We start from the raw sequence: 14581 nt of genomic DNA on the forward strand, positions 1-14581 counted from the left end.
AGTCTACTCCAGTGTGTGGTAGGTAGTCTACTCCAGTGTGTGGTAGGTGGTCTACTCCAGTGTGTGGTAGGTAGTCTACTCCAGTGTGTGGTAGGTAGTCTACTCCAGTGTGTGGTAGGTAGTCTACTCCAGTGTGTGGTAGGTAGTCTCCTCCAGTGTGTGGTAGGTAGTCTACTCCAGTGTGTGGTAGGTAGTCTACTCCAGTGTGTGGTAGGTAGTCTACTCCAGTGTGTGGTAGGTAGTCTACTCCAGTGTGTGGTAGGTAGTCTACTCCAGTTTGTGGTAGGTAGTCTACTCCAGTGTGTGGTAGTCTACTCCAGTTTGTGGTAGGTAGTCTACTCCAGTGTGTGGTAGGTAGTCTACTCCAGTGTGTGGTAGATAGTCTCCTCCAGTGTGTGGTAAGTGGTCTACTCCAGTGTGTGGTAGGTAGTCTACTCCAGTGTGTGGTAGGTAGTCTACTCCAGTGTGTGGTAGGTAGTCTACTCCAGTGTGTGGTAGTCTACTCCAGTTTGTGGTAGGTAGTCTACTCCACCATTAGATGTAGATGTCAACACAGTCTGGACATGAGTCAAGGGAGTTACTGTTGCTCCAATCAGAACATGCTGTCAACTGTTATATGTCTTTGAAATCCCTGCTGGTCACAATAGGTACAGGATCTAGTCAGTCTGAGCAGCGGGTGAGCGAGCATGTAGCTGGCTGTTAATATGATGTAGGACGATGAAATCCCCCAATATATCAACATAAATAACAACAGTTTGGAGGACATTTGTGTGTATTTCTGCCAAAAAAAAACATTCACTAAAGAAAAACAGATTATGGTACCGTTTCTTATGCTCTCTGAACCCAGTTGGTTCATCACCCTGATATAAACATACGTCATCAAAAACCATCTTGACTTCTTCTCTGACTCCCAGCTAACTGGTAAAGAGCGAGTTCTCCAGAAAACACCTGCAGCTGTTAGATTCTACACCCCATGCTATAAATTCGAACTATAGCCTACATTTCAGAGACACCGACGTTATAAAATGAAAATGAAATGGAATTTTGACACGGTAGATCTCAAAGGACTTTTCTCTGGGTGTATTTCATTGTATTATTGTATTAAAGGCAGCCAATGTAACCAGGGTAAGCATGCGTGTATAATTTCATTCCCACAGCATCCTCACTGCAGGGAGCTGGGTCATAGAGCCCAGAACACAACGGCTTTATTTGATTTAGAAAAGTCCTGTCCCTGGTCATGGCCCGGCCCGGTATGGACTGTCTCCCTTATTGCTCTTCTGACAGAGATTGATGTCTCACGGAGCCATGTGTACAACTCTCTCCCAGAGCCATGTGTACAACTCTCTCCCAGAGCCATGAGTACAACTCTCTCCCAGAGCCATGAGTACAACACTCTCCCAGAGCCATGAGTACTACTCTCTCCCAGAGCCATGAGTACTACTCTCTCCCAGAGCCATGAGTACTACTCTCTCCCAGAGCCATGAGTACAACTCTCTCCCAGAGCCATGTGTACAACTCTCTCCCAGAGCCATGAGTACAACTCTCTCCCAGAGCCATGTGTACATTGACGTAGAAGAAGAGAAGAAGAAGACATATAGAAACTCCTTTCTGCTTCTCAACACATTATAATTTTGAGGCAGATTTATGACATGACTTTGTATCTCCTTAACATGTGTTTAGTAATTGTTTCTCAGGCACGGCCGTTTGTTGTGGGGAGCTTTGCTTACACAAGGGGCCAAAAACACAAGTTAATTAATTTACAATGTAATTTATGTTTATACAAAGAGGTAGAATTTGGTTTTTACATAATATTGTACCATTGTGTTAATAAATACAATCAGACCTCTATAAAAATAGACACTATTGGAGTGATTTATAATACTGAACAATAGTGTATGTTAATAAATGAAATCAGACCCATCTAGCCATCATCTACATGCTTGGGTTCAATGGCACATTTAAAACCCTTAAATGATATCACTTTCGACGCAGGTACAAGTTAAAGGCTTCATAACAGAGAGGCATGACTAGCGTTGAGGCTCTGCATTCAAGTCCCCCAACATAGGCCTGCCAATTATCTCACAGTTTCCTCAATTTCTTATAATTAGATTAATAATCCTCACGTTCCATTGGCATTGATGTTTTCATTCACCAACTAAATTACTCTGTGATTTTAGTAGGATATAAATGCCTGTTCTCTGCTAGGAAATCTCCATCAACAACAGGAATTTATCACCACTAAATTGAACTTTTAAGATTTGACATATAACTAAATCTGTTTATTTGTGTATAGCTGTGTCTAAATCTGTGTAATATGATCAACTATTAATTATGTATAGTGTTTTTTGAAAGTAGACATTGAATGTCAATTTTGAGCATGGTGAAGTTATTAGTTATGCTTTGGATGGTGTATCAATACACCCAGTCACGACAAAAATACAGGTGTCCTTCCTAACTCAGTTGCCGTAGAGGAAGGAAATCGCTCAGGGATTTCACCATGAGAAAAAAATGACTTTAAAACAGTTACAGAGTTTAATGGCTGTGATAGGAGAAAACAACTGAGGATGGATCAACAACATTGTACTTACTCCACAATACTAACCTAAATGACAGAGTTTAATGGCTGTGATAGGAGAGAAACTGAGACATTGTAGTTACTCCACAATACTAACCTAACTGACAGAGTTTAATGGCTGTGATAGGAGGAAACTGAGACATTGTAGTTACTCCACAATACTAACCTAAATGACAGAGTTTAATGGCTGTGATAGGAGAGAAACTGAGACATTGTAGTTACTCCACAATACTAACCTAACTGACAGAGTTTAATGGCTGTGATAGGAGAAAACTGAGACATTGAAGTTACTCCACAATACTAACCTAAATACTAACCTAATTGACAGAGTGAAAAGAAGGAAGCCTGTACAGAATAGAAATATTCCAAAACATACATCCTGTTTGCATCAAGGCACTAATATAAAACTGCAAAAAAATGTGGCAAAGAAATTATCTTTATGTCCTGAAAAAAAAGCGTTGTGTTTGGGGCAAATCCAACACAACACATCACTGACTACCACTATTCATATTTTCAAGCATTGTGGTCGCTGCATCATGTTATGGGTCTGCTTGTAATCGACACGGATTAAAGGAGTTTTTGAGGATAAAATGAAACAGAATATAGCTAAGCACAGGCGAAATAATAGAGGAAGACCTGGTTCAGTCTGGTTCAGTCTGGTTCAATTCACCTTTCAGAAGGACTTTAACCTAAAACATAGGGTCAAATCTACCCTGGAGTCGCTTACCAAGACAGCATTGAACGTTCCTGAGTGTTGCAGTTTTGACTTACAGTACATCTACTTGAACATCTGTGGCAAGACTTGAAAACGGTTGTCTAACAATGGTCATCAATGAACTAGACAGAGCTTGAAGAATATCTTCAAGAATAATGTGCAAGTATTGTACAATCACGGTATGCAAAGCTTTTAGAGACTAACCAAGAAAGACTGATTCTAACATGTGTTGACTCAGGGGTGGACTACACGTCTCGAGTGTTCAGAAAGTTAAGCTTACGTAGCAAGAATCTTATTGACTAAAATGATTAAAATGATACAGTACTGCTGAAGTAGGCTAGCTGGCAGAGGCTGCGTTGTTGACTATGTAGGCTAGCTGGCAGTGTCTGCGTTGTTGACACTACACTAATCAAGTCGTTCCGTTGAGTGTAATGGTTTCTACTGTGCTACTGTGCTGCTATTCGGGGCTAGCTGGCTAGCTAGCAGTGTTGATTTACGTTACGTTGCGTTAAAAGAACGACAATAGCTGGCTAGCTAACCTAGGAAATCGCTCAAGACTACACAATTATCTTTGATACAAAGACGGCTATGTAGCTAGCTATGTAGCTAGCTACGATCAAACAAATCAAGCCGTTGTACTGTAATGAAATGAAAAATGTGATACTACCTGTGGAGCGAAGCGAAATGCGACCAGATTGTTGAGTGCGGAAGTTCTGTTACGTTAAGGACGACGAATAGCTGGCTAGCTAACCTCGGTAAATTAAGATAATCACTCTAAAACTACACACTCTAAACTACACAATTATCTTGGATACGAAGACAGCAAAGACAACTATGTAGCTAGCTAACACTACACTAATCAAGTCGTTCAGTTGAGTGTAAGTTGTGCTGCTAATCGGTAGACGGTGGACTAGCTAACGGTAGACGTTAGCTAGCTAGCTAGCTGCAGGGCGGTGTAGACTGCGTTAGGACGACGAAATACGATAATTACGCAATTATCTATGATACAAAGACGGCTATGTAGCTAGCTAAGAAGAAAAATTGCTAAGATTAGACAAATCAAACCGTTTTACTATAATGAAATGTAATGAAATGTAATACTACCTGCGGACCGAGTGCAGATGCGACCGCTCGCTCCAACCCGGAAGTAGGGTGTGACTCAATACTGTATATGAGATATTTTTGTATTTCATTTTCAATAAATGTGCTTTTTTTAAATAAATATTATTTTCACTTTGCCATTGATCCCAGGGTCTTAGGGTCTTACTGTAATGGTGTGTTGATCCCAGGGTCTTACCTGTAATGGTGTGTTGATCCCAGGGTCTTAGGGTCTTACTGTAATGGTGTGTTGATCCCAGGGTCTTAGGGTCTTACTGTAATGGTGTGTTGATCCCAGGGTCTTACCTGTAATGGTGTGTTGATCCCAGGGTCTTACCTGTAATGGTGTGTTGATCCCAGGGTCTTAGGGTCTTACTGTAATGGTGTGTTGATCCCAGGGTCTTAGGGTCTTACTGTAATGGTGTGTTGATCCCAGGGTCTTAGGGTCTTACTGTAATGGTGTGTTGATCCCAGGGTCTTAGGGTCTTACTGTAATGGTGTGTTGATCCCAGGGTCTTAGGGTCTTACTGTAATGGTGTGTTGATCCCAGGGTCTTAGGGTCTTACTGTAATGGTGTGTTGATCCCAGGGTCTTAGGGTCTTACTGTAATGGTGTGTTGATCCCAGGGTCTTGGGGTCTTACCTGTAATGGTGTGTTGATCCCAGGGTCTTAGGGTCTTACTGTAATGGTGTGTTGATCCCAGGGTCTTAGGGTCTTACTGTAATGGTGTGTTGATCCCAATGGTGTCTTCCCAGGGTCTTACTGTAATGGTGTGTTGATCCCAGGGTCTTAGGGTCTTACTGTAATGGTGTGTTGATCCCAGGGTCTTAGGGTCTTACTGTAATGGTGTGTTGATCCCAGGGTCTTAGGGTCTTACTGTAATGGTGTGTTGATCCCAGGGTCTTAGGGTCTTACTGTAATGGTGTGTTGATCCTTAGGGTCTTACTGTAATGGTGTGTTGATCCCAGGGGTCTTAGGGTCTTACTGTAATGGTGTGGATCCCAGGGTCTTGGTCTGATCCCAGGGTCTTAGGGTCTTACTGTAATGGTGTGTTGATCCCAGGGTCTTAGGGTCTTACTGTAATGGTGTTGATCCCAGGGTTGATCCCAGGGTCTTAGGGTCTTACTGTAATGGTGTGTTGATCCCAGGGTCTTAGGGTCTTACTGTAATGGTGTGTTGATCCCAGGGTCTTAGGGTCTTACTGTAATGGTGTGTTGATCCCAGGGTCTTAGGGTCTTACTGTAATGGTGTGTTGATCCCAGGGTCTTAGGGTCTTACTGTAATGGTGTGTTGATCCCAGGGTCTTAGGGTCTTACTGTAATGGTGTGTTGATCCCAGGGTCTTAGGGTCTTACTGTAATGGTGTGTTGATCCCAGGGTCTTACTGTAATGGTGTGTTGATCCCAGGGTCTTAGGGTCTTACTGTAATGGTGTGTTGATCCCAGGGTCTTAGGGTCTTACTGTAATGGTGTGTTGATCCCAGGGTCTTAGGGTCTTACTGTAATGGTGTGTTGATCCCAGGGTCTTAGGGTCTTACTGTAATGGTGTGTGATCCCAGGGTCTTAGGGTCTTACTGTAATGGTGTGTTGATCCCAGGGTCTTAGGTCTTACTGTAATGGTGTGTTGATCCCAGGGTCTTAGGGTCTTACTGTAATGGTGTGTTGATCCCAGGGTCTTAGGGTCTTACTGTAATGGTGTGTTGATCCCAGGGTCTTAGGGTCTTACTGTAATGGTGTGTTGATCCCAGGGTCTTAGGGTGTGTTGATCCCAGGGTCTTACTGTAATGGTGTGTTGATCCCAGGGTCTTGTGTAATGGTGTGTTGATCCCAGGGTCTTAGGGTCTTACTGTAATGGTGTGTTGATCCCAGGGTCTTAGGGTCTTACTGTAATGGTGTGTTGATCCCAGGGTCTTAGGGTCTTACTGTAATGGTGTGTTGATCCCAGGGTCTTAGGGTCTTACTGTAATGGTGTGTTGATCCCAGGGTCTTAGGGTCTTACTGTAATGGTGTGTTGATCCCAGGGTCTTAGGGTCTTACTGTAATGGTGTGTTGATCCCAGGGTCTTAGGTCTTACTGTAATGGTGTGTTGATCCCAGGGTCTTAGGGTCTTACTGTAATGGTGTGTTGATCCCAGGGTCTTAGGGTCCCAGGGTCTTAGGGTTTACTGTAATGGTGTGTTGATCCCAGGGTCTTAGGGTCCCAGGGTTACTTACTGTAATGGTGTGTTGATCCCAGGGTCTTAGGGTCTTACTGTAATGGTGTGTTGATCCCAGGGTCTTAGGGTCTTACTGTAATGGTGTGTTCCAGGGTCTTACCTGTAATGGTGTGTTGATCCCAGGGTCTTACCTGTAATGGTGTGTTGATCCCAGGGTCTTAGGGTCTTACTGTAATGGTGTGTTGATCCCAGGGTCTTAGGGTCTTACCTGTAATGGTGTGTTGATCCCAGGGTCTTAGGGTCTTACTGTAATGGTGTGTTGATCCCAGGGTCTTAGGTCTTACTGTAATGGTGTGATCCCAGGGTCTTAGGGTCTTACCTGTAATGGTGTGTTGATCCCAGGGTCTTAGGGTCTTACTGTAATGGTGTGTTGATCCCAGGGTCTTAGGGTCTTACTGTAATGGTGTGTTGATCCCAGGGTCTTAGGGTCTTACTGTAATGGTGTGTTGATCCCAGGGTCTTGGGGTCTTACTGTAATGGTGTGTTGATCCCAGGGTCTTAGGGTCTTACTGTAATGGTGTGTTGATCCCAGGGTCTTAGGGTCTTACTGTAATGGTGTGTTGATCCCAGGGTCTTAGGGTCTTACTGTAATGGTGTGTTGATCCCTTAGGGTCTTACTGTAATGGTGTGTTTGATCCCAGGGTCTTAGGGGTCTTACTGTAATGGTGTGTTGATCCCAGGGTCTTAGGGTCTTACTGTAATGGTGTGTTGATCCCAGGGTCTTAGGGTCTTACTGTAATGGTGTGTTGATCCCAGGGTCTTAGGGTCTTACTGTAATGGTGTGTTGATCCCAGGGTCTTAGGGTCTTACTGTAATGGTGTGTTGATCCCAGGGTCTTAGGGTCTTACTGTAATGGTGTGTTGATCCCAGGGTCTTAGGGTCTTACTGTAATGGTGTGTTGATCCCAGGGTCCCAGGGTCTTAGGGTCTTACTGTAATGGTGTGTTGATCCCAGGGTCTTAGGGTCTTACTGTAATGGTGTGTTGATCCCAGGGTCTTAGGGTCTTACTGTAATGGTGTGTTGATCCCAGGGTCTTAGGGTCTTACTGTAATGGTGTGTTGATCCCAGGGTCTTAGGGTCTTACTGTAATGGTGTGTTGATCCCAGGGTCTTAGGGTCTTACTGTAATGGTGTGTTGATCCCAGGGTCTTAGGGTCTTACTGTAATGGTGTTGATCCCAGGGTCTTAGGGTCTTACTGTAATGGTGTGTTGATCCCAGGGTCTTAGGGTCTTACTGTAATGGTGTGTTGATCCCAGGGTCTTAGGGTCTTACTGTAATGGTGTGTTGATCCCAGGGTCTTAGGGTCTTACTGTAATGGTGTGATTGATCCCAGGGTCTTAGGTCTTACTGTAATGGTGTGTTGATCCCAGGGTCTTAGGGTCTTACTGTAATGGTGTGTTGATCCCAGGGTCTTAGGGTCTTACTGTAATGGTGTGTTGATCCCAGGGTCTTAGGGTCTTACTGTAATGGTGTGTTGATCCCAGGGTCTTAGGGTCTTACTGTAATGGTGTGTTGATCCCAGGGTCTTAGGGTCTTACTGTAATGGTGTGTTGATCCCAGGGTCTTAGGGTCTTACTGTAATGGTGTGTTGATCCCAGGGTCTTAGGGTCTTACTGTAATGGTGTGTTGATCCCAGGGTCTTAGGGTCTTACTGTAATGGTGTGTTGATCCCAGGGTCTTAGGGTCTTACTGTAATGGTGTGTTGATCCCAGGGTCTTAGGGTCTTACTGTAATGGTGTGTTGATCCCAAGATCCCAGGGTCTTAGGGTCTTACTGTAATGGTGTGTTGATCCCAGGGTCTTAGGGTCTTACTGTAATGGTGTGTTGATCCCAGGGTCTTAGGGTCTTACTGTAATGGTGTGTTGATCCCAGGGTCTTGGGTCTTACTGTAATGGTGTGTTGATCCCAGGGTCTTAGGTCTTACTGCATAATGGTGTGTTGATCCCAGGGTCTTAGGGTCTTACTGTAATGGTGTGTTGATCCCAGGGTCTTAGGGTCTTACTGTAATGGTGTGTTGATCCCAGGGTCTTAGGGTCTTACTGTAATGGTGTGTTGATCCCAGGGTCTTAGGGTCTTACTGTAATGGTGTGTTGATCCCAGGGTCTTAGGGTCTTACTGTAATGGTGTGTTGATCCCAGGGTCTTAGGGTCTTACTGTAATGGTGTGTTGATCCCAGGGTCTTAGGGTCTTACTGTAATGGTGTGTTGATCCCAGGGTCTTAGGGTCTTACTGTAATGGTGTGTTGATCCCAGGGTCTTAGGTCTTACTGTAATGGTGTGTTGATCCCAGGGTCTTAGGTCTTACTGTAATGGTGTGTTGATCCCAGGGTCTTAGGGTCTTACTGTAATGGTGTGTTGATCCCAGGGTCTTAGGGTCTTACTGTAATGGTGTGTTGATCCCAGGGTCTTAGGGTCTTACTGTAATGGTGTGTTGATCCCAGGGTCTTAGGGTCTTACTGTAATGGTGTGTTGATCCCAGGGTCTTACCTGTAATGGTGTGTTGATCCCAGGGTCTTAGGGTCTTACCTGTAATGGTGTGTTGATCCCAGGGTCTTAGGGTCTTACTGTAATGGTGTGTTGATCCCAGGGTCTTAGGGTCTTACTGTAATGGTGTGTTGATCCCAGGGTCTTAGGGTCTTACTGTAATGGTGTGTTGATCCCAGGGTCTTAGGGTCTTACTGTAATGGTGTGTTGATCCCAGGGTCTTACCTGTAATGGTGTGTTGATCCCAGGGTCTTAGGGTCTTACTGTAATGGTGTGTTGATCCCAGGGTCTTAGGGTCTTACTGTAATGGTGTGTTGATCCCAGGGTCTTAGGGTCTTACTGTAATGGTGTGTTGATCCCAGGGTCTTAGGGTCTTACTGTAATGGTGTGTTGATCCCAGGGTCTTAGGGTCTTACTGTAATGGTGTGTTGATCCCAGGGTAATGGTGTGTTGATCCCAGGGTCTTACTTACTGTAATGGTGTGTTGATCCCAGGGTCTTAGGGTCTTACTGTAATGGTGTGTTGATCCCAGGGTCTTAGGGTCTCTTACTTACTGTAATGGTGTGTTGATCCCAGGGTCTTAGGGTCTTACTGTAATGGTGTGTTGATCCCAGGGTCTTAGGGTCTTACTGTCTTAATGGTGTGTTGATCCCAGGGTCTTAGGGTCTTACTGTAATGGTGTGTTGATCCCAGGGTCTTAGGGTCTTACTGTAATGGTGTGTTGATCCCAGGGTCTTAGGGTCTTACTGTAATGGTGTGTTGATCCCAGGGTCTTAGGGTCTTACTGTAATGGTGTGTTGATCCCAGGGTCTTAGGGTCTTACTGTAATGGTGTGTTGATCCCAGGGTCTTAGGGTCTTACTGTAATGGTGTGTTGATCCCAGGGTCTTAGGGTCTTACTGTAATGGTGTGTTGATCCCAGGGTCTTAGGGTCTTACTGTAATGGTGTGTTGATCCCAGGGTCTTAGGGTCTTACTGTAATGGTGTGTTGATCCCAGGGTCTTAGGGTCTTACTGTAATGGTGTGTTGATCCCAGGGTCTTAGGGTCTTACTGTAATGGTGTGTTGATCCCAGGGTCTTAGGGTCTTACTGTAATGGTGTGTTGATCCCAGGGTCTTAGGGTCTTACTGTAATGGTGTGTTGATCCCAGGGTCTTAGGGTCTTACTGTAATGGTGTGTTGATCCCAGGGTCTTAGGGTCTTACTGTAATGGTGTGTCCCAGGGTGATCCCAGGGTCTTAGGGTCTTACTGTAATGGTGTGTTGATCCCAGGGTCTTAGGGTCTTACTGTAATGGTGTGTTGATCCCAGGGTCAGGGTCTTAGGGTCTTACTGTAATGGTGTGTTGATCCCAGGGTCTTAGGGTCTTACTGTAATGGTGTGTTGATCCCAGGGTCTTAGGGTCTTACTGTAATGGTGTGTTGATCCCAGGGTCTTAGGGTCTTACTGTAATGGTGTGTTGATCCCAGGGTCTTAGGGTCTTACTGTAATGGTGTGTTGATCCCAGGGTCTTAGGGTCTTACTGTAATGGTGTGTTGATCCCAGGGTCTTAGGGTCTTACTGTAATGGTGTGTTGATCCCAGGGTCTTAGGGTCTTACTGTAATGGTGTGTTGATCCCAGGGTCTTAGGGTCTTACTGTAATGGTGTGTTGATCCCAGGGTCTTAGGGTCTTACCTGTAATGGTGTGTTGATCCCAGGGTCTTAGGGTCTTACTGTAATGGTGTTGATCCCAGGGTCTTAGGGTCTTACTGTAATGGTGATGTTGATCCCAGGGTCTTAGGGTCTTACTGTAATGGTGTGTTGATCCCAGGGTCTTAGGGTCTTACTGTAATGGTGTGTTGATCCCAGGGTCTTAGGGTCTTACTGTAATGGTGTGTTGATCCCAGGGTCTTAGGGTCTTACTGTAATGGTGTGTTGATCCCAGGGTCTTAGGGTCTTACTGTAATGGTGTGTTGATCCCAGGGTCTTAGGGTCTTACTGTAATGGTGTGTTGATCCCAGGGTCTTAGGGTCTTACTGTAATGGTGTGTTGATCCCAGGTCTTAGGGTCTTACTGTAATGGTGTGTTGATCCCAGGGTCTTAGGGTCTTACTGTAATGGTGTGTTGATCCCAGGGTCTTAGGGTCTTACTGTAATGGTGTGTTGATCCCAGGGTCTTAGGGTCTTACTGTAATGGTGTGTTGATCCCAGGGTCTTAGGGTCTTACTGTAATGGTGTGTTGATCCCAGGGTCTTAGGGTCTTACTGTGGTGTGTTGATCCCAGGGTCTTAGGTCTTACCTGTAATGGTGTGTTGATCCCAGGGTCTTAGGGTCTTACTGTAATGGTGTGTTGATCCCAGGGTCTTAGGGTCTTACTGTAATGGTGTGTTGATCCCAGGGTCTTAGGGTCTTACCAGGAGTTTGGGGTCTTACTGTAATGGTGTGTTGATCCCAGGGTCTTACTGTAATGGTGTGTTGATCCCAGGGTCTTAGGGTCTTACTGTAATGGTGTGTTGATCCCAGGGTCTTAGGGTCTTACTGTAATGGTGTGTTGATCCCAGGGTCTTAGGGTCTTACTGTAATGGTGTGTTGATCACAGGGTCTTACTGTAATGGTGTGTTGATCCCAGGGTCTTAGGGTCTTACCGGTAATGGTGTGTTGATCCCAGGGTCTTACTGTAATGGTGTGTTGATCCCAGGGTCTTAGGGTCTTACTGTAATGGTGTGTTGATCCCAGGGTCTTAGGGTCTTACTGTAATGGTGTGTTGATCCCAGGGTCTTAGGGTCTTACTGTAATGGTGTGTTGATCCCAGGGTCTTAGGGTCTTACCTGTAATGGTGTGTTGATCCCAGGGTCTTAGGGTCTTACTGTAATGGTGTGCCACATCATCATGAATAACTCCGTTGCCGCTCACTGAGGAAGAGCTTCACGAAGTCAGAGTGATCACCAGATGACTTCCAGGTAAATGAAGGATCTGAGATACCAATTAACAAAGACTGTCTGGGACACACCAACTACACAGCAAAAAGTTGTCTACAGCATCTGCACCAAAACATCTAACCAGAATTTAAAAATCTACTGCAACAAAGGTTTTTCAAAATTCACACATTTCACAAAGACATCAGCAATACTGGTGTTGTAATAACTAACACCAATTTGATTCAGGAAAAAAACAAACAGAAAACGTTCAATGCTAATTAAACACCATGCCACTCAAGTTGGAGATGTATTTAAGGCTAACGGCCATACAGAGCTACCTAGCTAGTTGAATCAAATCAAATGTATTTATAAAGCCCTTCGTACATCAGCTGATATCTCAAAGTGCTGTACAGAAACCCAGCCTAAAACCCCAAACAGCAAGCAATGCAGGTGTAGAAGCACAGTTGGAGATGTATTTAAGGCTAACAGCCATACAGAGCTACCTAGCTAGTTCTAGATCTTCTGATGGATTGAATTAATAACAACACTATATATTACTGTGCCACCATGTGTTGCTGTCTGTTTGCGTCCCTTCGGAGTGGTCTGAGGTGGACGTTTCCATTGGTCAAGCTGCTGGAAGGCAACAGCATGGAGACAGAAGCAGAGTTTAGCTGACTATTCTTCCCAAGGACCAATCAGCACTCTACCATTAGACACTCTGGTGCTGCTGCACCTCATATCCACATACTGTATGAATGAGTGTGGATGGGGAGGATGGACCGGGTGGAGGAGTATTTTTCCCCCCAAAAAATGGGTTGAACTGTTGGTGGGTAATGTACAAGAGCTCTGATCTACAGCTAAGTCACATGACCAGGATGTCCTTCACAGGAACTGAAAAGAAGCCTGGGGTGTATTCACTAGGGACCAAATGGAAGGAAACGGAATGAAACGGGGTGCGACCTACCTGAATTTATCCAATAGAAACTCTCGTTTTCGTTGCAAAACGTTTTCCCTTTGGAGTAAACTGTTTCCATTAGAAAACATTTTGGACTAATGATTACACCCCTGACGTTCTAGAATCTAGACAGAGCATTGGATTGTTTCCTAACATTCTAGAATCTAGACAGAGCATTGGCTTGTTTCCTAACATTCTAGAATATAGACAGAGTGTTGGATTGTTTCCTAACATTCTGGAATCTAGACAGAGCATTGGATTGTTTCCTAACATTCTAGAATCTAGAAGAGCGTTGGATTGTTTCTAACATTCTAGACAGACAGAGCGTTGGATTGTTTCCTAACATTCTAGAATCTAGACAGAGCGTTGGATTGTTTCCTAACATTCTAGAATCTAGACAGAGCGTTGGATTGTTTCCTAACATTCTAGAATCTAGACAGAGCGTTGGATTGTTTCCTAACATTCTAGAATCTAGACAGAGCGTTGGATTGTTTCCTAACATTCTAGAATCTAGACAGAGCATTGGATTGTTTCCTAACATTCTAGAATCTAGACAGAGCGTTGGATTGTTTCCATAACATTCTAACATTCTAGAATCTAGACAGAGCGTTGTTTCCTAACATTCTAGAATTGTTTCCTAACATTCTAGAATCTAGACAGAGCGTTGGATTGTTTCCTAACATTCTAGAATCTAGACAGAGCATTGGATTGTTTCCTAACATTCTAGAATCTAGACAGAGCATTGGATTGTTTCCTAACATTCTAGAATCTAGACAGAGCGTTGGATTGTTTCCTAACATTCTAGAATATAGACAGAGCGTTGGATTGTTTCCTAACATTCTAGAATATAGACAGAGCGTTGGATTGTTTCCTAACATTCTAGATTGTAGACAGAGTGTTGGAATGGTTATTGGGATAGATTCCTGGCACTAGCCCCTGCCTATCAAGAGCATGTGCAGTTCCCCAAGTTCACAAAATTAAAAATAGTTTGTGAATGTGCATATGGCTGGGCTGTCTGATATAGTGGAATAACCAGACAATTTTCCCTCCCAGCCATTCCTGGATTAAGTGCTGTCTGTTAGTCAACATGGTGATTGAGTTGAACTGAAAAAGGAACTCAATGTTGCCCCAAGACATTTTGAATAAATACCAGACAGTGAATCTTGGGAATAAACTGTAGTGGACTTTCATGCTTGTAATTCGTTTTTCCCCCCTTATTTTATGTCCACGAATGGATATTCTATATTTTATGAAATTGCACCATATTTATCATACATAGTGTTAAGCACTCACAGGACATGCTAGTAAATCTAGTTCTGAGATCAACTAAAAACAAGTTATTTTCCTCCTGCACTGAGATCTGAACAGAGAGTGTTAAATGTGGCTTCTCCATCTAAAAAAAAAAAAATCCACTTTGCCTAAGCAGGTGCTAGAACCAATTAGTAATTAATTCATTAAAGAGTAGACAAGGGATGTAATAAATGCCATCCACCTGGCCAACACACCTGGTGTGATTATGATCAATAAGAGTCATTAGCTGAGCCATGGACATGTTCTCAAACAGTAACCATGCTACACGCGCCTGCCAGGCTTCACAGAGACATTATCACCTGTGTTTTGTTGGCATCTTTATGCTTCTTCCATCCAC

Source organism: Oncorhynchus nerka, linkage group LG6 (assembly GCF_034236695.1).
Source record: "Oncorhynchus nerka isolate Pitt River linkage group LG6, Oner_Uvic_2.0, whole genome shotgun sequence".
NCBI classification, from domain to species: domain Eukaryota; kingdom Metazoa; phylum Chordata; class Actinopteri; order Salmoniformes; family Salmonidae; genus Oncorhynchus; species Oncorhynchus nerka.